Source organism: Astatotilapia calliptera, chromosome 16, assembly GCF_900246225.1.
Source record: "Astatotilapia calliptera chromosome 16, fAstCal1.2, whole genome shotgun sequence".
Taxonomy (NCBI): Eukaryota; Metazoa; Chordata; class Actinopteri; order Cichliformes; family Cichlidae; genus Astatotilapia; species Astatotilapia calliptera.
Genome location: NC_039317.1, coordinates 5,525,680 through 5,550,662, shown reverse-complemented (window position 1 = coordinate 5,550,662; position 24,983 = coordinate 5,525,680). Strand labels below are relative to the sequence as shown.

General features: G+C 40.1%; 1 protein-coding gene across 2 annotated transcripts in view; it reads left to right on the top strand.

Annotated features, from left to right (window-relative positions):
* enox1 (ecto-NOX disulfide-thiol exchanger 1) overlaps positions 1–24,983 on the top strand; it is a 180,929-nt gene that overhangs the window by 69,819 nt on the left and 86,127 nt on the right. Inside the window, exon 1 of one of the 2 annotated variants that reach the window (XM_026145383.1) lies at positions 6,757–8,094. The exons of the other annotated variant lie outside the window; for it this stretch is intronic. The gene's annotated coding sequence lies outside the window, so the exon portion shown is untranslated. Of the gene's footprint in view, positions 1–6,756; positions 8,095–24,983 lie in introns of those variants that run through there. 2 annotated transcript variants of the gene reach the window in all.

The following is a 24,983-nucleotide window of genomic DNA, read 5'->3' as shown; positions in this document are numbered from 1 at the left end:
CGCAGAAACACATTCTCACACTAGCGACGAGTTATAATTTAACACGATTTATGAAGAGACACAGTGCAGAACAAAATGTGCTGTGTCTTTTAGGCATTTTTAAGTGTTTGTTTTTGTCTGTTATCAATACCATCTGATCATCCCAAAATCACTTTTGCAGCGGTACAGTCAGCCCACAGCCAGTGTCATAAAACTGAGTCCTGTAACAGATGGTTGGGCCCCCACAGAGCCCTAATTGCAAAATCATGGTGTACAACCAATTCCCTTAATTGTGTCCCTATTTCCTTCACTTGTCTCTTCTCCTTGCATCTGAGTTCTGTCCACTGAAGACTTGAGTTAAATTAGATATCCTTACCAAAAGGTTGATTTGTTTTGTTGAATCAGCCTTACCTGGATGACTGAGCATGCATCAAGATAGATATCCTTGCCTTTTATCTGATCTTCACTGCTGATGACAGGCACACAGCTGTATCAACGATCAGTCTGAATTTAGAGGTCCGAGGTGTTCTGTAGAAGTGATTTAGTATCCTCTGCAGCCTCACATGTGACTCAGTGGTAAAATGTGTTTATTGCTGAAAGATAACAGACTCCATCTCTTCCCATTATTCATGACACAGATTAAAGCAGATGGCCATAGTAAATGATAAATGGACTGCCTTTATTCAGCACCTTAATAGCCTTGTTGTCCATTCACATCACTTTATTGTTTTTTTTTTACACTTGACCAAAAGCTACTGGTGCCAAAACAAAACACGTCGATATTTTTGCTGCAAAATCAGATATGTATTTTCCATAACTGTCAAACTGCTGTGATGTTCCCAATCACTGTGAGACATAGTGCCCCAAGTGTTCACAGCATTATAGATGTCAACATCTCTTCTTCTTTTTATAGCCTCCACACAGATGTATCTATTTATATTACACCTAAGCCAACAGGAATCAATTGCACTGCAGGGTTGCAAATGAGAAGATGAAGACCGATGCAACAACTCATATAGCTTTTTGTGCAGCTCAGTGTGTAATCATGTGAATGTGTCTTTTCTATAGGCTTGGGTTTTTTTTGTTGTTGTTTTTTTTGTATTTGTGGGATCCTAAAACCCCACAATAACATGGAGCCCCCATACTGGTTGGGTCTGATGGCTTTGTAGAGATCTACAATTTTAAACACTGTTTGAGATTTAAGGATAATAACTGGATTTTAGGTTGGGTAAGGGTCAGGCAGGTTAGGCATTCACGTTTCACAGACAGTGCTGGGTGCCCACAAAAACTCTAAAAAAACCCAAAGTAAGTGCTGTGCACTCATGTTTGTTTCTTGTCCTAGAGCTCTGTGTTTGAGCAGCCAGGTGGATTAACCTAAAGGATTCATGCACACTGAAGGAGAGATATGTTTTTAGTCTTCTTTTAGAAGAAAGTACAGACTTTAACTGGCCATCAGATGATTTTTACATTTGTAGATGATGTTTCCTTTTGAGAATATTTGGGCATCAAGCTTTACAGTAAAATACCATGCAGAGATGTATTGTAGGAAAAATTGATGAATATACTCCAGTCAGCTGCATCCCATTCCAATCCATTGTCATCACTGGTACTTAAATTTACTGTACTCGAGGGAAAGAGCATAATGTGTAGTGAGTTGTCTAAGATGTCAGTCCTAAATTTCCCATAGGCTTCAATGAGGTTGAGATCTGGAAACTGTAAAAGCTCGTAGTATATAAATGACGTCAGATACATCAGGCAATTTTGTGAGACCTCCTGAATCATAGGAAAGTGGTGACCACTCAGAGCATGTTTGTATTGATTTGCAGTGACCCTTCCTTCTGAAGGGAAGAACCCAAACAACAGGCACAATAATGCCTTACACATCAGAGCCACCAGATCCTTTTATTCTATAGGTCACTGCTTTGACTAGCAGTGTGGGGTCTTTGACTTTTTTTTCTTTTCTTTCTTTTTTCTACTTTGTCTAATGGGCTCTGTCATAGTCTGACCCTTGTAACAATCAATGCGTCATGCTATATTCACATTGAAATCTCCATCAGTTTCTCGCATTGCCATAACCGGTCAGTCACTAGAGACCGCAAGTTTCCCAAACTGTTATTTCAAGCCATTTCCATATTATTTGGAACCAGCCATCCAGCCACTGTGTCAGCAGTAAAGTGAGAGTAGCAGGGCATTTGAATTGCCACTTACAAAGCAAACCAGCCTCTCTTTGCACATCACATCAAATCACACACTGTGCCTGTCCTCATACTTGAGGAAAATCCAGCCATTTTCCACTGGTGCCCACAACATAAACGGGGCCCCTCCGTTTCTCTTAAATACAAGTTTTTTTTGGAATACTTTGTATTCAGCCTGCAGTTTCATTTAGTCATTAAAGAGAAAGATATGAGCCTATAGACATATATCATAACTTCTTATAGCCAGCTTCCAGTCTGCAACATACACGCTCACAGATGTCAACGAATCCCCCTCTCCTCTTTTCTCCTCTCGCTGTGTTTGATTATGAAGAGTGATAAAAAAATGTGTTTTCTTCTTGTCTTTTGCCTGCTGTCACTGTTTAAAATGACAGATTAGATGAGCTGTAGCTAATTAACATGCAGTTGTAGCTACTAAATGAAAAGTTTGATCATGCTCCATGCAGCTGACATCTGTTTAGAGTAAAAAGATGCAACATTTACATGTGCATGAAGTGAGAAAGAGGTCGGAGTTTTGTATTATATATTCTATATTCGTGACGCATTCTGCCTCCATGTTGGGAGTAGCTTATTGTAAGTACTTCCTGTAATGAAGTTACCACTGTTATGAAGAAAAATACAAACAGGGAATTGCAACTGAGAGGCTCAAGCGAGTGATCCTTCCATGTGGCAGAGTGCGGTCAAAACATTCAGCTGGTGCATCAGAAAAATAAAGAATCAAACAATGATGTGAAATACTTTGTCAGTCACATACCTTACGTACCCTGGACTCATTCCACCGCCCCTGTGTAAACACCAAGGGAGAAGATGGTGTTGTTGTCATGCTTATTTTCTTTTCTTTTCTTTTGTTTTTTTGTGGTGATATTTCAGGATTTTGTCAAAGTTTCCAAACCCACTGGAGAAACATGTAGGTGGACATGGACTTTGTGGGGCTCCAATGGTTTAATAAAGGCTCAATTAAAGAAATTAAAACCACGTTGAGCCTCCACACGAGCCTGGAAAGACTGCCGTCTGGCTGCTTTTCCTCGCTCTCTCCATAGGCAGGTGAAATTCTCATGAACTCTCCAAAAGCAACATCCTGAGGAGCACTGTGCAGATTATTTAGCCTAACTGCTCCCTTTTCCTCTTCTCTCTGGTGTCATTAACAGTGATTTATACGAGGGCTTGCCGGAACACGGATTGTGCCAATAGGTGGGATGCGGGAACATCGCCCCATCCTCCACTACAGAGCGCTCCCCGCTCACCCTGCTGCTCACCACGCCTGTTTGATTGATCAAGGCAAAGCAAAGGGGCCATAAAGCAGAAGCTCACACAAAACACACAAATGGTTGCTGTGCTTTGTTTCAGGAGAGAACAGCCAGTGCGACTACGGTGGTGTGTGATGAATAGAGAGGTCGGTCGGCAGAGACCTGGAGGTTTGCTTTAGAGGGAAGACCGGCACTTACTTGGATTTCTCATTTGGCTGAATGAATTCATTCCTACCAGATAAACATGTCTGATTTCACATTTTGCTGGTCTTTCTGCACTACTGAGAAGGGAAGTGTATTATAATTATGAATGAGGTTCAGTATTTGAAGTTGGCTAAATGCTTCGAATGTCTGCTGCAGTTCAAATTCAGTAATTGCCAAAGTTTTGGACTGCTAGACTGGCCCGATTTAAATCTTCTGCTGCTGCTAACCATTTTATAAATGAACCAGACTGCACTCAAGTTTGAAAATAGAATAAGTGGATGAGAGTTAGATAGTATATATGTTCACTGCCTGTTGTGATGCATGGACAATTTTAAAGTTCAGGGTTTTGTTTTGTTTTTTTGGTTCTTTCATAATATAAGTACATTTTGTTCTTTTAATCCTTTAATGAGGACCTATTGTGCTTTCTCTGTTGTCTCATGTACACTGACCATTGGGTCAGTGTACATGAGACTTAAAAGGTGGATGCTCCTGTAAAACGTGGCCAAATGAAATAACGTTTAAATGATGAGATCAGTGGGCGTGTAAGCACTAACTCTGATCATGGTCAGTGAGAAATACACTGCATTTATTCAGCACCTTAATAGCCTTGATGTCCATTCCCACGCTGGATTGTTTTTTTCTACACTTGACCAAAAGCTACCGGTGCCAAAACAAAACACGTCAATATTTTGCTGCAAGATCAGATATGTATTTTCCATAACTGTCAAACTGCTGTGATGTTCCCAATCACTGTGAGACATAGTACCGCAAAATGTTCACAGCATTATAGATGTCAACATCTCTTCTTCTTTTTATAGCCTCCACACAGATGTATCTATTTATATTACACCTAAGCCAACAGGAATCAATTGCACTGCAGGGTTGCAAATGAGAAGATGAAGACCGATGCAACAACTCATATAGGTCTTTGTGCAGCTCAGTGTGTAATCATGTGAATGTGTCTTTCTATAGGCTTTGGTTTTTCTTTTTTTTTTTTGTATTTGTGGGATCCTGAAACCCACAAACACATGGAGCCTCCATACTGGTTGAGTCCGATGGTTTTGTAGAGATCTACAACTTTAAACGCTGTTTGAGATTTAAGGATAATAACTGGATTTTAGGTTGGGTAAGGGTCAGGCAGGTTAGGCATTCACATGTCACAGTTAGCACTGGGTGCCCACAAAAACTCAAAAAACAAAGTAAATGCTGAGCTTTACAGTAACATACCATGCAGAGATGTGGTGTAGAAAACCGTAGAATACATGAGACACAAAAGGTGGATGCTCCCGTAAAACGTGGCCAACTGAAACAAGGTTCAAATGATGAGATCAGTGGGTGTGTAAGCACTAACTCTGGGTGCAGTGCTCAGGCTGTAAGAGATTTATTCTACTCTGTAGTCTGTGTGATGCCAAAGAAATTGGTAACGGAACTAATGTGCTCCACTAAGGCCCAGTTTTGGATAAATAACTACTAATTTAAACTATGAAAAGATACCCTGAAAAAGAAAGTCCAAGAATAAGTATATGGAGTTAGAAGATGAGCAGAAAAGGTCCCCCTTTAAAAGAATAGTTTTTAAAATGTTAGTACATCTTCACACAGGGGTGTCAAACACAAAAAACTTCAGTCTCATCCATGGGACAGCTTTGGAAAGTTGGAAGAAGGGCTTAAACCTTCATCTGCAGAACAGCTGCAATCAAAACCAAAGCATTCCTGCAACACCATTATGCTATTGTAAATATGAACCTGACACATTTCTGTATCACTGTGTCTACATTTAGGCATTAAAACTATATATTGCAACATTGCACTAAATCCATTTTAAAATGCTGTATAGCTGAAGTCGCTGTTAATCCTATAATTACAAAACTAAATAAATAATTCTTACATTTTGACATTTTACTGCTTCTAAAATATAGTTTGAGGAACATGAATACCCCCCCCCCCCACCCCGAATTTCTAATACATCCCTCATATGATCCACATGCATCACCCTCCTTTTCGTACATGCAGTGAGAATGCTTGGTGAGGAGATGATGTTGTTAATTGATATGCAGATTTATTCGTTATTTGCATATCAGTCAGTTTGGTGGTGCTGAGGTGATGAGGAGTGAAAACAATGAGATAAATAAAACATCGGGGACCGGCAGTAAAGAAATAAAAGTATTAAAGCTTTAGTGAGAAACAAGAGCAAAGACAGAGCGAGAGGGGGAAAGGTTAACAGCACACCTGCTGTTCAGGGGTGTTACCAGTAATTTAGCTAAGGTAAGTGATGTCATTTCCACACCTTTATTTTCTGCGTTCCAGTTTCAGTTCAGTTGAGCTTTGTTTTCACTGCTTGTAATAATTGGAGGGTAAAAGAACTGAAAGAAAAAATATATATTTGAAAATAATTTAATAGTTTTCACTTTAAACTGGTCACTGTGAAACAGAACCATAATGATTGTGTCTGTATGTGGACAGGAGCTGCTGGAAGATGGACTGGTTCATTCCAGTCTAGACTGCTTTGGCGTGGGAGTGTCTTTGCCATATGGCCTGCTCTGGCACTCACGCGCTGTACTCTTCACTTGGCTGAACATTAAACAGCGATCGCTCACTTTCTGTTTACAGACTGTGCTACAACCATCACCCAGCAACACATTTAATGCTTTATTGTCTTTAAAAACAACGTACCTACACTTTTCCCATTCAGCTAGTAACAGAACATCTCAGCACTTTACATCATGTCATATTTCTTTTTACATTTTAGATGATACCTAACTGATAGTTGTTTGTTTGTTTGTTTGATCGTAGCTTTGCATGATTACACTGCTAAAGAGATGATAAATAACCAGCTACATACTGAAGCAGTAAACATGGAGCTGAAGCAAGAGGATGTATTCAGCATTTCAAGGGAGTGGAGCCTTTTATACATATTACAATTGAAAGCAGTGAGAGAGAAAGTGTAAAGATAAAATCTGCTCTTAGCTGCTATCATAGGCCCATCTTAATAGCCTTATGCCTGCAAATGTTGTTCTTTTTTTTTAAAGAAATGTTTTTCTGCTAAAACTGACTTTAAAATATTGTTTCTTTGTTTTAATCTACCAACTGTAGATGTGTGACAATGACAGTTGTTTTTTTGGCATATGGGATGATGTTGTTGTCACTGTTACAATAATGCAAGTTTAATTAGCTTTATTGTCACAGTAACAGGATGATGCTGCACCTGGTTGTCAGGTTTAGTGGAAAGCACCCTTGTCTTTGATATTGAAGGAATGTGATGGCAACAGCGTTGCTAATGAAGATTTAACTGCAACTCCTGGTGTTTCTTTTTGCACTGAATTAAATCACAACAAAACAATAAATCAAATGGCCAGTGCTTAGCATTGGTGGAGAAGTTGGGACTGATGAGGGAATCTGATCTAGTTACCTCAGCTGCCTGGACCCTGCTGATATAAATGAGCAAGTAGGTCTCCCAGACAAATTTCCAAACTTGAAGCCAGAGGATCTTAAAAAAGTATCTGGGAAAAACGCTGGCCTTCCAAAAGCTGAAGGAATGGCTGAAAATCTCTTAAAAATAATAATTCACCTGAAAAAGACACACCTCACTTATCCACACAGTGGCAGCGAAAACATAGTGGCTTTCATTGAATGATAATAATTAGTAGTATAAGTATTTTTACTGGTACTTCTTTCATCTCTGCATCAATATGAGGAGCTTTTATTCTTCTTTAGTAAAGTGAGTCTTTGGGGAATACCTTTGGATAGTTTAGACAGCTGAAGTTAGACGTCAGTTTAAAATTACAGTATTAAACTGTGATTTTACACATCCTTTGTCTTTTACACTGAATAATGACTCTGTATAATTTAGCAGCAGGCAGTGTGGTTTCCCCATCGTCAGTTAGTACACTTTACAAGCCTGTTACACTTTATGATAAAAATAAATCCTGTTTGATGTCATTCATTGCTCTTTGTTACTGGCCAATTCCTTTTTGTTAGTGAGATGATTTAGCTGAAGTGACCTTTTGTCTGCGGGCTGCACAATCTGTCATCAAGATCCGATCAGCTTTGCGCTGTTTCTTTCGACACAGTTTTCCTGCTTTTGTTTCTCTGTGGGCTTCTAAAGCTTAGCCTTTCTTTAGAAAGGTCAGCAAAGCCCAGCTGGTGCTCGGCGTATGCGTGTGTATGTGCACAGAACTCTTGCGCCTTCGTGCAGTAAATTGTGCAGCGGTTTTATTAGCTGCTCACCTCTGCGAGTCTTGAATCCATCATACACACACATTAACATTCAGACAGGCACTGCCTTGCTTCGGGGGATTGTTGAGATGATGTCATGGCTGAAACCTGACGAGATCTCAGCACATTTAATTCATTAGGACAGTGGTAAAACCTAAACACAGGACCAATAAAACTAATGAGGAATTCTGTCTTTGTCTCCACAGGGGCCATCAGACGTGAGCAGCTGCAGCACAACAGTGAGTCAGAAGTTTATCTTTCCTGTCTTTTCGTCTTGGTTTTGCAGGTGTATGATGAATAGACCCTGTCCAATCACTTTGACATGCCATATTTTCTTTCTTTCTGTTTGTTTCCACAAACAAATGGCTAAAGAGTTGATGCAGAACCAGCCTGATTTTTCGCCACGTCAAGCTGTGTTGATAATGTGTTTTGGAAAACTGTCCCTCAGGTGGTGATCCAGACAAATCTCTGCAGCTGCTCTTTGTTACTGTGCAGCTAAGGTCACTTTCACATTTTACGTGCCTTAGATTATTCTCAAGTTTAGTTTGGTTTAAATTACAAAAAAACAACTGCTTTATCACATATTAGGATGCACAGTTTGTTGTGCATGCATGCTGATTTATTGTTGATGGAATCCACTGCAGTCATCTTGTAAATCTGCATAACGTCACTGTGAACTACAACACAGGTCTCTTGTTCTTACTGCCATTAATGGACAAGGCAAGAAGGTGCGCTAAACATTCCTCAGAGAGTTATAAATGGTCCACATTGACATGCTCGTCCATGATGTGAATCTCCCATTCCAAAGATGCTCTATTGGATTGAGATCTGTTGACTGTGGAGGCCATTCAAGTGCAGGGATAATCTGAGCTTTGTGGCACATTGACAGACGATAGGTAGACCGTGGTCATATAGGGATGGACATGGTCAGCAATAATACTCGTACACTGTGGTGTTTAAACAATGCTCAGTTAGTATTGAGGGTACTAAAGTGTACCAAGAAAATACCCACACCATTACATCAGCAGCAGCAGCCTGCATGGATCCATGCTTTGATCGTGTTTACCACAAATTCTGACCTGAATGTTGCAACAGAAATCAGGATTCATCAGACCAGGCAAGATTTTTTCTGATCTTCTGATATCTCAGCTTACAGGAGTGGCACCTGGGGTGATCTTCTACTGCTGTAGCCCATCTGGTTCTGCGTGTGTTGCTTGTTCAGAGATGCTCTTGTGCATACTTCGACACCATTAGAGGTGTTGTGTGGGAAAATCCAGTAGATCAGCAGGTTCTAAAATACTCAGATGAGTACTGGAAATGAAACAGCTGACTTTAAATGTGGGCTGGCACTCGAATCACTTTTCTTCCCCTTTTTGATTCTTGGTTTAAGCCTCAGCATATCCTCATGCCTAAATGTATTAAATTGCTTTCATGTGATTGGCTGATCTGAGATCTGCGATAATGAGTATTTGAAGATGACCTTAGTAGTGTAAATGAAAGCTTCCTCACTTTTTGGTTCTCTGTAGTCTGGATTTGAATGCCTAGTAGTTTAATTTTCAAGTCTATGAGATTTGTGGCATGAGGCAACTCTTTTCCTTATTTTGTATTGAATTTGGATCCCTGGACACAGACAACTTTTTATGAGCAGGATTGTGTTCGGTTAACAAAAAAAACAGTGCAGGACGACAGAAGCTAAGATAATAACTGTTTTTATTTGATGCCCTTTAATGAATTGCTGAAATATCGGTATAGTGTTTAGCTTAATTTAGTTAGTCCCTGGATTTGCTGTGACTGAAGTGTAAGATAAGACTCCAGATAACCTTTGTTGGTCATTTTGCCCTGTGTGCTGAAGAATGCCTCTACTTTCTGAGTATTTCATGAGTATCTGATCAGTGCAGCACTGGTCACAGTTGTTTTCTATTTTTATTGATTAACTTAGCTAACTTCTTAGTCAATATTGCAGTAAAATTCAAAGTCCTGTCCTTTTCTGGACGCAAAGTGGAATTTTTCAGCACAGATTGTAAATGGTATGAATTTAAACTGTCAGCCTTAGTTTCAGTTACAATATTTCTTTCTGAATTCATATGTAGTAAGTTATTGAAATGTTTCTTGCTCCCCTAAAACATCAGGAGCATTCTAGAGTCAACGGTCACATTACTTTCTATGTGGTAATCTTGTGAGGAGTGAACCTTCTGAATCAAAACCCTGCTTACACTGATCAGTTTGAATTCTTGATGCCAAATTTAACTGGGAATGGTTGACTGTTAAAATGAACATCTACTGATAAATGGTTATCATGAATCCTGATCTTTTTATATCCAATCAAGCCTGGATTTAAAAAACAAAAACCACACAAAGCAAGATGCAAGATGAGCTTTCTGAATTGTAGAACCTCTGATCTGCTTTTATTTTGCCTAAACTACAGTTTACATATCCAACTAAATACCAAATCACATTATATAATTCAAATTGAGATAATTGTCCGAAAGGACAGACGGGACTGGAGCACACACTGCTTACAACCTTTCAATGTGCGTCACTACAACTGTGTCTTCATCAGAGCCGCGCAGTGGAAAAGATACAACATAACATATAGTCAGACATTTGTCATTGGATAACTGAACAGGATTTCAGACAATTTATGAATGAATGAATCTAAGGTGGGATTTGGCTTGATACGTATGTTTACAGTTGCCAGAACACCAACATCCTGCAAGACTTTCAGAGGGACACAGCCCTTTAAAGTTTGAAATGTATAAACTACATCTTGTGATTCTTGGGCTCAGAAAACTCAATTAAAAATTCTACTAAAAGGGACCAAAAGCACAAGCATGGTGTAGAGGTCAAATTTAGTCACTTCAATTATCCAAAGTGTTACCGTACATAAGGTGCACGGGATTATAAGGCACATAAAGCAAAACAGACAGTCAGATAAGTCAAACTTTACTCAACTCATTCTTCTTGCTTCCTCCACTTCTGTACCATTGATTCATTAACGATGAATTCTCTTGCAGCTGCTCCTAGTCCCATGTTGTTGCAGTAATTAATACTAACCTCGACTAACCTCGTATTGTGGATGAAGTTTGGTTTGTTTACCAGCATCCTGCGTTGTGATTGCGTTTGTCCCTAACCATCGGGAACCCTCCCATTAACGAGTAGAAAAAAGTTAGCATTCATCTTCCAACTTCACTGTGTTTATGTTATGCTAACATAGCTGTGTCGCTAGCGATCGCGTAGCAAATCATTATATACCAGCTAGCCCAACTTCAGTAACCCTACAAAAGTCACTGCTGTTTAGTTTTCTGTCTTCATTGATGTTGGAAGTGATAGCAAAGCTGTACGTTTTAATTTTTTCAGAAACCTCTCAGTCAGAACATGCTATATCATGTTTAGGTGGAAACTAGCGAGCTAACTTCCTGCTAACTTCTAATTCTGTTAAATTTAATAAATTCTATTTTCATGGATGCCTGGACGTTAAACTTGTTACACCTGGAAGAGCAGCAACACTGATCATTTTATTAAAGATGAAAGAATTTAGACAGTTTTTAACTCTCAGTGATGCTGCTGTGTTCGTTTGACTTTGGGACCTGAAGTGGACGGAGTTTAGGACCCAGATTAATCAGTGAGGCTCCTGACTACAGTAGCCATAATGCTCTGACAATCCATCAAGCAGTGCAGCTTTGTAGCTTTCCAAAGACGTACTAAAACATTTTTTGACAGATTTCTGAGCGCCATGTGTCACAAAAAATCAGTTCGAGGTCAGTAAGCACAACCAGAATTCATGCATAAGGCGCACTGTTGATTTTTGAGAAAATTAAAGGATGTAAGTGTGTCACGGCCGGGCGGATCACACACAGTAATTCGGCGCGCCCGTGTGGCGTGCTGGCTAGACCCAAGCGCGGCGAAGGCTAGCGGTGGGTTTGGAGCAGACACGCAGTTATTCTAGTAATGACCAGAGCACGAAGCGTGGCTTCGGAACGGTCGTTACAGACAGAGAGCGAGCGGAGCCGGGAAGAGAAAAAGGATTGAAAGGGATTGTAACTCACAGTTGCTGAATCAGGCGGAGACTGACGTCGGCAGAGTTTCGGAGCTCCTGACACGAAGATACTGCTGTCTGAGCGGCGAACAGGTGGGTGGCGTCTCTCTTTTAACCCCGGCCCCGTGATCAGCTGATCACAGCCGATCACCGGCTGACAAAGTGCGCCTTATAGTGCGGAAAATATGGTAGCTACATCTACATGTGTTAACACACCTGTTAATCATTGCAGCCATGTCCCTAATTATAACCCTTAACAAAACCAAACAGATAAGCTTTAAAACATTAAAAATGACGCACTCTATCAGATCAGATCATCATCATATCAAAGCATCAGGTGAGCCATCTAACACATGATAGTTGTAAACAGAAAACAATATAGACTTCAACTTAATATCACAGGACTGAAAATACAGACAGTACAAGTATAAGGATGCGAGAAGGGCAACAAATGAGAGGAAAACTCACAAAATCAGTTTTCCCTTCATCCGAAAGAGCTCCAATGTGTCTAGCTTGTGGATCCATCTATCTATGGAGCTAATGACATCAACAGCACCTCTGAGACTTTCCCCCTGTTACAGAAAGGAAAGATTAGAAATTAAAAATAAGTTAAAGTTGGTAAAAATAAATAAATAAATAGAGTCTGAAACAAACTGCCTAGATGCAGACAGTTTGGCTTTTGATTTTTGCGACCAACAAGTATTTCTACGCTCTGCTCTCTGGAGGTTTCCATGGTAGCAGCTGTCCTGATGCGCTGTAATGATGACCTGAGGAGGAGTGAAATGGCTGGTTTTTCCTCTGCTTTCTTGCTCTCTCTTTCTCTCTCTGCTGTACTCAGTGTGTTAGTCTTAATGAAATGTTTCACTACAGCAGATGGAGAAGATGGAGATGTGCTGAATTTAGGATCATGTGATTTTTTTAAACTTTCATTGTGCACACAGTCTTTTACCCACCGACCCAAGCAGGAGCTTGTAGTAATCTTATCGTAAACACTGGAAATCTGTCTGGAATATGTGGCATTGATATGATTCATATCATTAGCTTCATCTGCTTTAGAAGGATTCCCCATCAGCTCAAAAGTCAATGTAGATTTAGCTGACGCCATGGGAGGACACATGCAGACTGTGGCATGTTTTTTGTCTCTTTTTGGCAATACTTGATAGATATGAATGCATAAAAATCACACTCCATCATATAGTGTGTGAAACAAACAGCAAATTCTTCACGGAATTAAAACAGCTTTTTTGTTTATGTTGTTACATTTGACTTAAAATTTGAACTTGTTGACCTAATTTTAGAAGTTACATTACCTTGCATGCAGCTCTTGAAAGCACTCATAAAGTAACACCTATCAAACCCAAACACTCAGCACAGTAATATTACTAATCACAGTGCTGTAATAGTGGGTGTTGCACAAAGCAGGTGCTGCTCTGCTGTTCTGCGGCTGAGACAGATGAGGCACCTCCAGGTAGTTTTCCAGCTGAAGATTTTCGTTTCTGCTGACTTCCCTTTCTTTTCTGTAGCTGTGGCCACAGTGGCAGCGTTCCAGAAAATGTTTGTGCTTGTCACCAGTTTGGCAACCAGGAGATTTGATTACTTTTGTCAAGTAAAGTAAAGGATTACTACTGCAAAAAAACTAATTAGATAACTGTTACTTTCCCGTAAGCATGCTACGTTACTAAACCATGATTTTGATTGTGAGAGTGGTCTCATGACATTTATGTACGAGTGTGCGACGTCTGTGGCAGCAACAGACGTGTGCAGATCAACAATGCATAATATGGAGTGCGGGAGAGAGTATGACCATGCAGCGTTTAAAAGTTGGAAGTACTTACATTACTTTGAGTTTGATTCTGTAAAAAGTGACAAAAAACATTTACCGTGTGCTGTACACTCTGCATGGGAAGAAAACTTCTTTCTACAGTGAAAAATTTAACTTCAAAATCTTGAGAAGCACCTAGCATGCTGCCACGGGAATGTGAAATTCACTGAGAAACCTCCGGATCCCCCCACTGACATGACCGTTGCAGCACTAGGCAAACTAGCACTAGCCCCACTCCTGCTAAACAGGTGAAAATAGTCTTAAGATAAGATAAGATAAGATAGATAAGATAAGATAAGATAAGATGACCTTTATTAGTCCCACAGGTGGGAAATTTGTTTCATTACAGCAAAAGTGCAAAGTTATGTAGCAGAAATTAGAAAACACTGGAATGCAATAAAATAAAAACTGTATACAATAGAATAAAACAGAATAATATATACAATAGAATAAAATAGAATACAAAGGCTATATACAACTGAGTAAGAAAATACAAGTTACAACTTTGTCAGAAAAAGAGTTGCCACATATAGCAGTCTTATTGCACATGTGTGGGTTTGATCAGCTGCAAAAGTCTTTTGTTGTGGAGTCTGACAACAGTGGGGAGGGAAAGACCTGCGAAAGGAGCTGCTCAGTGCTGTCAGAGTCTCCTGCATGGGGTGGGAGATGTTGTCCAACAGGGATGACAGCTTAGCCGCCATTCTCCTGTCACTCACCACCTCCACTGGGTCCAGAGGGCATCCTAGGAACAGAGCTGGCCCTCCGGGATCAGCCTGTTCAGTCTCTTCCTGTCCCCGGCAGAGATGTTGCCGCCCCAGCAGACCACACCGTAAAAGATGGCTGAGGCCACCACAGAGTCATAGAAGTTCTTCAGGATTGGGCCCTTCACTCCAAAAGACCTGAGTCTCCCACAGCAGGTACAGCCTGCTCTGTCCTTTCCTGCAGAGGGCTTCTGAATTATGAGTCCAGTCCACCTGTAGCTGTCCACAGCCTTGACGTCCATACCTTGGATGTTCAGTGGTTGCAGTGGAGGATGTTTGTGCCTGCGGAAGTCTACCACCAGGTCCTTGGTTTTACTAGTGTTTAATCTGGAGGTAGTTCAGCTGGCACCAGTCCACATTTTTTGCTGTGTTTGACTTGCATCTAGTTGAAAGAGCGAGTTTAAAGACAAAACATGATTTATATTTTATGTGCTGGAATATGTTAAACAAATTTCTTCTAGTCAACCACTGTTTGACAGTTTTTGCTTGATGCAATGTGCATAAAGTTAAAAGATTAAAACTAATAAAACAATTTTAAAAAGAGAGTTTTTCATTTGATTCAGTTTTATGTGATGGAGAAAAAAGTAGAATTGGGCTGAAAGGTCTTTTGCTTATTACGTATTAAGGTTGTGTATCATGTTTTTAAAAAGTGACTAATTACTTTTGTAAAATAAGTAATCAGTAAAGTAATGGGATTACTTTCTTGGAGAAGTAAGTAATCCAACTTAAGTAACTTGACCAACACTGTGGGTGACTGCCAGACACCACTTGCAAAGACGTAGCTGCGGAACACCAGACTGGTATTTGCAAGCAAGGTTATTATAGGTAACTAAAACTAAACTACAAACTAAAATTAGATGTGAAAAAACATTGTAGCTGATTAAAAATACAATTAGACTTAAAAAAAATTAACTTTGAACTTTGAAATCTAACAAAAATCTAATAAAGTATAGAGCAATTAGCCTTAGTACGACTGTACGTGCAGTGTTGGGAAGGTTACTTTTAAAATGTATTCCATTACAGAATACAGAATACATGCCCCAAAATGTATTCTGTAACGTATTCCGTTACGTTACTCAATGACAGTAACGTATTCTGAATACTTTGGATTACTTAATATATTATCATGCTTTTTACAACAACGTGAATGTAGTACTATTGCTGTGTGATTTATTACTGTTACTGAAGGTCCGCGACTCCGAACTGTAGTAAAGGGACCTCTGACAAATACGGCGGGGTCCCTGTCGGCTCGTAGTCGAAAATAGCTTTACTTTGTTGTCTGGGTCAACTTTTCTTGCGACAGACAGAGAGAGGCGTTGAAAGCAGGGGCGGAGTGTGGGGGTGGCTTACTGGGCTTAAGCCCGGGTTGTTTTGTCAGAAGCCCGGGGTGTTTTTTCAGAAGCCCGGGGTCTTCTGGAGTGTAATTTTTTTCATAGTTAGATGCCTGGCTGACAACTGTATAAAACAAAAAGTACACACAATATTCGAAGCACATAGTGCACACTGTGGGAATTTACGACTGTGCGTGAATCCCCCTGATATTGGTATGATCCGAGCTCAGGCACTAAACGACTGAGCGAGAGGGCGGGGCAGCTGCTGCCTGTGTGCGCTGTTGGAGAAACGGAGCCAGCCATACTAAGGAGAGCTTAAGTTTGACCAGGTACCAAAGCAAATCATTCGTACCGTACAAATAATGTAAATTCTGACGGTGCATCACGAAAGATTGATATCAAACTGATCACTTGACCAATATTACGTTACTTGCTCTTCAAGTGAATCAACAAATGGCGAAATGACAAGCCGAACAAATGCTATTTTTTTTAGAGTCTTAGCTTACGTGTGTTTATTTCATATTTTCAGTTCTTACCCTCCCCGACTAAATCGGTTTCAGTTATGTACTGAAATATAAGAATGGACATTAGAGGCTTCTTTCAAAGAAAAAACTCAGGTAAATGTTATTTTATATATTATGCTTTGTATGTTGTTCAGTATATTTCTATGCAAAACAAGAGGAATTTCAATACACAGCAGTATATCCACAGTTTAAACCAGATATTTACATACACTTTATGGAAAACACAAGAACATTTTTTTACTGTTGAACATCAATTTAGAGTAAACTTGTTTTGTTTTGGATAAATATTGAAACATCTTTTGAATTAGTTAAATGTCAGAATAAAGAGAGAGAGATCTGTTTATTTTTTATCACTTTCATCAAATTTAGGAGCACATATACACTAAGTTTATTGTTAATTAATAAGAAAACTCCAGACGATTCCATTCTGAGCTGAAGAAGCTTCTGATAGGTTAGTAGAGTCCATGTGAGTAAATTGGTGGCACACCTGTGGATGCATATAAGGCAAAACACAGAGTCTGTTTCTTTGAAATGGGAAAATCAAGAGATATTAACCAAAACACCAGGAAAAGAATTGTGGAGCTCCATAAGTGTGGCTCAATTTTGAATACAATTTGGTGCCATTTACAATTAAGAAATACAGATAGTTTCTCTCTTTACTCTTAAAGTTAACAAATATGTTTTTATATTTATCAATCTAAAAAAATAAACATTTAGTCTGATTTGATGTTACAATTAAAAAAGTGTTTTTATCTGAAGAGTACATAAATATCTGGTTTCAACTATATATTTGATGATTGTCAGCACAGAGAGGGAGAGAGAGGAACAGAGATGAACAAGAGCAGGAGACACACATGTTAGTCAAATGGTCGTTTACCAAAAGTATCACCGTATCACAGGTCCTCATGTATCTCGTACCTAGTGTTTCTTTTTAGGTTTGTTATTTTTCAAATTCTACATTTATTAAGTTATGCAGGCTTGTTTGCACAACAAGGCTAAATAATTATATAAACTTTTCTCAATCTAAATAGTGGACTTTGGTAGAATTAAAAAATAAGTGTAGTGCAGGTCTATGATGATTTTTAGTGCTACTATCATCTAGTTCTGATTCTGGTTCTGTCTTGGTTAAGTCCTCAGTAGTCCTGATTTTGAACTGTTGTAGTCCTGTTTTAATTCTGGATCAGTTCTGGGTCTGGTTGAATTGGGGTTTAGTCCCTGTGTCTTGATACAGCCCCGACTTTGTTCTGCCTTGCTGCTTAATTAAAAAAAACTAGTTTAAGGTGTCCTGCATATGTGATATATTTTTTTCCTATATGAAGTCATTCTTTTTTGAACAAAACTCAAAACAGAGCCTATTAATCTTTCAGTCATTTCTACCCCCATCCCACATGCATACTACCCTTTAGGGCTAAGCCCCGGGTGTTTCAAATGTCTGGCTCCGCCTCTGGTTGAAAGACTGCTCCAACGGAACTTATTGTTTTCGGAGGAAAACACCAGCACAGCGTACAGTCGAGTCTTAATAGCTTACTTACAACTGGGCTCGTCAGGCACTCTTCTTGGCTGCAGTGGTTATTATTATATTTACATGCTTCCAGCTCCCGTTTTTCCTCGATGACAACTCGTACCTTTCCACTCCCCTTTTTCTCTCTCCCTCCTCGCGTTCATTGACCCATAATGTGTATGGCAGTCCATTCTCCCTGCAACACGGACTACACTGCCCATGATGCTACATTCTTTAGAGCTATGCTTGTAGCATTCTGCCTGTTAGCTTAGAACAACAACAACAACAACAACGAAAAGGCGCTCTCTCACCCAGGAAACACACAGTCGCAGAGAGAGAGAGAGAGAGAGAGCGTCGCCCTGTAACCATGGGCAACCGTAACGCTGCCGCCTGGAACAAAGAGCATAGCTGTCAAACAAAACCCAAACAGTCCTGACCCGCGACAAAATGAAACAGGAAAGTACCGCCGTGTAATCCATTTATTTCAACAAAGTAACTGTATTCTGAATACCACCTTTTTAAACGGTAACTGTAACGGAATACAGTTACTCATATTTTGTATTTTAAATACGTAACGGCTCTACATGTATTCCGTTACTCCCCAACACTGTGTATGTGTTAGTGTGGCAAAATTTGTGTTCTTTCAGACATTGCATCTTTATAAAATAGTAAGTCTCTGCTTTTCAAAAGCTGTGTGTCTTTGCTGGAATACCTTTACGTATTTTTCCAAATCTTGCCTTGGATATATGGCCTACAATATAAAACACAGAAAATAATCATTTAAAAAGACTAAACCTATTAAAAATTAAACTAAAGGTCATTACACACCAAGACCACGTCATTTTTGCTGAAAACACGCTATAAAAATAATAAACTCAACATGATGAGCTGGTCCTGATGTTTCTAATCAAGAAAAGGAAGCAACTGAGATTCTGGCAGCAGCAGGGAGAGTCTCACGGTTTGATCCAGGAGCTGAAGCTGCATCACAAGCGCTTTTAATACATATTTCAGGAGGACAGTGGGGCAGTTTGAACTCCTGTTAGCAGAGTTGGGACCACATCTGAAGAGGCAGAGAAATCATTTCATAGAGCCGATTGACCCGGAGCAACGTCTAGATGTGTGTCAGAGGTAAAATAGTATTGTTTTATGATTTTTATTTTTAGTATTGTTGTGTGTTTTGAGCTACAAGTAAACCTGTCGCCAAACGCAGTGCTCTGATTAGTCACATCTGTTTGTTTGCATCTGAAAAATCTTAAAAAAATGGTTTGAAAAAATAAATTACACAAATTCATCGAGGGAAAATTACACGGTCGATGTGATCGGCTGCATTAAGAGTAGATGAGCTCATATTAAAAACTAAACATCTTCAAACAATAAAAACTAAACCGAAAAAAAAATCAGCTCTGGAAACTAACTGCAAGTATACTGAATTAAAAATAAAAGGCAAAATGAAATAAAAATTATTTTAAAAAATTACACAACTATAATAAGTCCAGTTGCCAGTCACCAGCACGTCTCTAGGCAGATGTGACTCAAACTACTTCTCTTCTCAATTGTGTTAAAATACCACTGGTTGGCACTCAAACACGACAAGTGTCACAAGTCAACACGTTCTCACTCCCAAGTCAGAAGTGTGACTCATAAGATTTTAGGCACCACAAGTTGAAAATTTGTTGTCAATCCAAAGTGTACATTCATACCAGCAAGGTAACCTTCTGTGTCGCAGTCATTAGTTCTCTTGGAACATTAGCTGGATGTAGTTTTTTAGCTAGGTTTTTCGCTTTTTCATCCTCTGGCTCGCTGACACTCAAAGCTGATGTTTGTCTGCATTTTTATTTTCACTACTTCAATCACATTTTCCTGTTTTACTCACAAACCTTTGTGTCAGTAATGTGACTGGAATACTTTGTATCATTTCACTATGGATGCAAACCTGTCCACACAGCCCACCAACAGACAGCGATTTTAAATCCTTCTCATTTGGTCTAAAAATAAGTTGGTAAAAAGCCCCCCCACCTCTGCCCTGGAAGTTCTGCTCTTACTGCCATCTTTGCTCTTACAGATTTCTCCCCATGGATTCTTGAGGCTACACTACTCTTTCTCTCTTTTAATTTTTTCCATCACCCACTGCATTAAACACGTTCACATGCATTATATGCAGGGCTCAAATGTTGCAACCCTTGTGTTCGTGTGTGTTCGTGTGGTAACTGCAGGCTGTGACAGAGCAATAAGGATGCATCAGGATGGATTAACACTGTCGCCGTCATCATGCATTCATCGTTCTCCTCCCTCTGCTTCTTCATTCTCCTTTTCTTCTCCTCCCTTCCTCCCTTTCATCAGCTTCCCTACTCTATGTTCCTCATTCCATAGTTGCTTTGTCCTCTTTTTCCCCCCACCTATTCATATCTCCTCTGCTGCAGTATATCCCCTCATTACTCTTTTCTTTTTCTTTTATGTCCCTGCCTTCTTCTTACCTTTCTCCTCTGCTCCACACATCCTCTATCCTGTTATCCACCCCTCTTTTTCTCCTCAGCATTATATATTTACCCCCCACCCCCCACAGTCTCCGTGCATGCTATCTCATCTTTCATGTATTCCTCTTTTCACCTTACCCCTCTCCACCATCATCTTCTCCTTGTTTCCGCCCCCTCCTCTGTGGAGACATCCAAGTTCTGGGAGCAGCAGCAAGGCCAGAATTTACATCTTGATATATCAGTTTCCTGCAGCAGTGGAGGCGGTGATGGATGGCGTGTTGCCGGCGCCGCAGCGCTGCCATGAGTTACCGTGGTGATTACCGACAGAGACGGCTACTCACTGGCCACTTCATCACAGTGACTGGTGGGGAAGGAGGCGAGAAAAGAGAGAGAAAAAGAAGAGAGGGGCAGAAAAACAGAAAGAGAAGTGAGAAAAACACAATTGGAGGAGAGCGCAGGGAAAGGCAGCGGTGGCTTGTTGTGGCAGGAACAGGGGACAAAATCATCAGAAGGACAAATATTGGTGTGCTAGGTCACATAAAAATAAACCCTGAAAAATGCTGGGATTGTTCACAGTGATGTCGAAGTTGGAGTCAGGGCCAACTGATATTGTTTCCTTTTTGTGGGTCCAGTACAGAGCCATGCGTGTGAGGCCCTGCATATGTGTGTATATGTTATAAACCCAGAGGAACAGAGCTCATCTGTTGTCATGTGCTGGGTGGTTTCCTCAGTTTTGCTTGTTTTATCTGCTTACTTAAGCTTCGTTAGCTGCAGCGTGCTGATGTCTTCACAAAAACCGTTACCCACAGTACTCCAGATGGCCCGACGTAGACGGGCAAAGAAGTGACACGGGCTTGTGTAGCACTCTGTGGTTCGATTGTTCTAATGCGTGAAGACTGCACACAACAATGTTGCTGCTATACTTTAAAAACCTGGCGTAGCAGGGAATGTGCACCTCCAGTCTCTCTGTCTCGGTGTCTCATCGTGCGGTTGGTGATTTCATGTCTAGACCAGCCGCTGCCTGCCATCCAGCTGAGGGAAAATCTGACATGTCCTCCTCCCTCCTGCCCTCCATAAAACCTGAGGAAAAACAGATCGATGCCGGGCAGCTTGCTCATTTTGCCCCGGGCTTATTGAAATGGAAAGTTACAGGTTCTCGGACGTGTCAGCACTGCAGCAGCCGTGAAGGAGAAGGTTCTGTTAGTGGGACCGCGTGCTGTGACAAAAGCAGGGTTTCATGATAGAAAGGAGGACCATAATACAGATCAGGTTAGAATTAAATAGTATGAATGGTTGCTTATTTATTTTCTACAATCATTTTTCTATTACTTTTTATTTTAAATTATTTTGAATTTTGAATAACTAGGCAACCTGTCTCCTGGAACTGGCTTGCAATCAAAAGCGATTGTGGCAACTACTTGCAATGGATTGCCAAATGCAAAATAATAATAATAATAATAAAATAAATAAGGTAACCACTGATATTTCCTGTTTGTAAGGGGGTTTTCTTGAATGGACATTTAACTTACTTTTACTCAAGTATAGCTGAGCCATAAATTTAAGTTGATGAGACTCTTTGTTATAAAACAATCAAGTTCTGATTGTTTTATAACGATCAAAACTTGATGCAAACGGAACCTTTCAGTCCGCAGCAACACATATACTAAATGTGTGCTTACGAAATGTAAGCACACTTTAACACAGAAATGAGCAATGTGTTTATCATGTCAAGGAACGCAAAACAAAGGTTTTAGCTGAGTTCAAAGTCAAAAGATGAGGTAAATAATTTAATGATGATGAGTATAAGTTCTTTGCTGTTGGTTGTGTTGTAGTGTGTGGCAGGGAATGTGTGTTGTGTTAGTTACTGTCACAGAGAATATAGATTTTTTTTTGCCTCGCTAAATGAATTAACAGTGTTTCCTTATGATGTAATCCAGAGTTGTCTATCAGTTAGTTTGTTAGGAGGCGGGGTTGTGTTTGCATATTTACAGCAGAGTGAAGGGGAGATGTGTATTTTTTTTTCCTGACTGGTGAATAATTTAGTGCGAGGTGGTTCAACCTTGAGGTGTCCTTTCTGGTCCGAATGCGGACGACACCGTGAGGCTTCTGCTGCGGCCTCTTATGATACTTCTCTGTGGACACATTCACTCGCAGACACTCATCTTCAGCTTCATTTCTTTCACCTACATTTTTTTTTTCTGGTGTGAGACATTTTGGGCTTGAGTCTATCCTCCAGACTTGTTTAATACTTCATGGCAGCTTGGGGAGACGACGGTGTCAGATCCACAAATCTGGTCATGCGGAAGAACATCGACCATGTTAGCAAACTGTCAGGGACTCTTTTACATGTGTCTTGCCTCTGGAAAAATGTCTTTCTTATCCAAGATATTGAAAGTTTGTGGCTGCCTTAATCCATAATTTACTGCTTACAGCTGCTTATGTAAAAAAAGACATTTCACAAACACACCTGCACTGGATGCTTGAGCCATTGTCCGATCTTAAAGCACAGCGTTTTATTGACCCATCCATCATCTCAACAATACGTTTTCTCCACTTCATACAGTCTTGTCTCTATAGGCTCTATATTTGAAAACCTGCTCACTTAATTGATGAAAAAATGTAATGAAATTTGATGCAATTTTTATTTTACTAAAAACAAGAGGTGATTAAAAGAACTAGCCAGGTCTGTTGTGCTTTTTCAGATCTTTTTCAGATCTCTATGCCATAACCTTCTCAGGTGCTCAACCTGAGAAATGTAACTATACATTGAGCCAGCAACAAGTCTGATTGGCTTGGAAGGTTATGGCAGACACGAAAGGTTAAACATGACATGAAAAAAAAATTCACGGGGGTGGGGGGGATGAGTACAGGAATCAAAAGATCTGGATTAAATCCTTTTAACAAAACATATAGATGTTAATTCACTAGCTGGGCCCGCGTCCTCATTTAGGTTTGACGGCGTTTTAGTTGGTAAAGGTGAATGGCTTGGACATTAATTGAGCTGCGGTTTGGGGAAGGCCTCAAAGGGAACTGGCGATTGCTCCCAGGCCTGGCAGATCCCCGTGTACTAAATAGAAGTGAAGAAGTTAAAGAATTGAAAAGAGGACGGAGGGAGGGTGGGGCACATAAACGAGAATGTACAGCTTGCAGAACTGGAGGAACTTATGATAACCGGTAGGAGCGTGTTTGGAGGCGTGGTCCCGCTCCTGAAATTCCGATACATAATTTCCAATAATTGCTGCATATTTGACATGTTTGTCCAAATTTAGTTGAGGTTGGCCCACCTGTTAAGGAGGTGATCGGGTACATACAGATATATATAAATACGTATGCTATGATTGTTATAGTAAGACAACTTATAACCATGTCTACGGTTTTCAACTATATAGAAGGGCACCAGTTGCTCCGAGGTGAGCACATGCCATGAGCTGAGTGAGGTCCATCCACTGTGACACCACGATAGCAGGTCGTTTTTTACTATATGAATATCAGCTGGCGCACACTCATCTACTCCAAATATGTTGCTATCATTTCTGTATAAAATATTAAGGTTAATATGATTCAGCATTCTGCAAATACAAACTTTTTATGCTTTATTTAGAATTCATCTAAGCTAATCGTGCTAGCAGGTAGAGTGCACTTAGTACACGTTAGCCAATTTATTGTGAAGATAATTGCAGAGCAAACTCTTTGCATGTGAGAAGCTAAAAGATGAAATGTTTTGGCTTTTTGGTTATAAATATGACGATCAGTCGAACCTCATATTCTGAGCTCTGATCCTATTATGAATTACTGGTGGCAGCTCAGGGGAAATGAGCATGGCAGTGAGTCACAAAGATGTACCAGTAACTGATGCTCAGTGACAATGAATTACATCCAATGATGCCTTCAGCTCTGACACCAACATGTGTAATATTATATCTCCTGAATATCAGATTGTTATTCCTACAGTAAGCTTATCTGCAGGGCTTTCACTCTCTCTCTCTCTTTTTTTTTTTTAATAAAATGATGCATTTCCACCTGCCGTCTCTTTGATCAAGTCACAATAAAACCTCTCTGCAAATGCATCGCAATTGAGAAATTGGCGCAGCCGAGGTGTGAATAGATACAGTGTGTGACAATGGAGTCTCACACCGACACCACACAAAGAGTCTATCTGCATGTAGGAGGAAGCAAAGCAGGCTTTCTATGCACAAAAGGAAGGCCTTATCGTTTCTTGATTTGATGCTTCCTTTGATCTCTTCCTCTTTCGTTCCCTCATTCGTCCCCTCCTCTGCCCCAAAGGCATCTGGCTGCTCTTTAATTGCTGGCTTAAATCAGATGAGGTGATCTTGCTGCCTACTCTTTGAATAAACGCCTCCACGCAACAGTGCTTCCATTAAAAAAAAAAAAGAAAAAATCACCAGAGACTCATGTCTAAGAACCTGTCCCTGTAATGCTGTCTTTGTGGGGATGGGCTAAATTTCTGCAGATTAAGGACCATTTTCCTTCAGTAAGACCCCTCCTAGATTTTGTGTTCACGTGCACTTTATTTGTGTAGCTTTGTGGCTGTGTGTACCACTGCATATGAGGTAAATAAATATGTATGAGTGTTTATGCATTGATGTACAAGTGTGTGTGTGTTTCTGGGGAATGCGATGCGGCGGCAGCAGCTTTAACCCAGAATAGCTTCAGTTGTT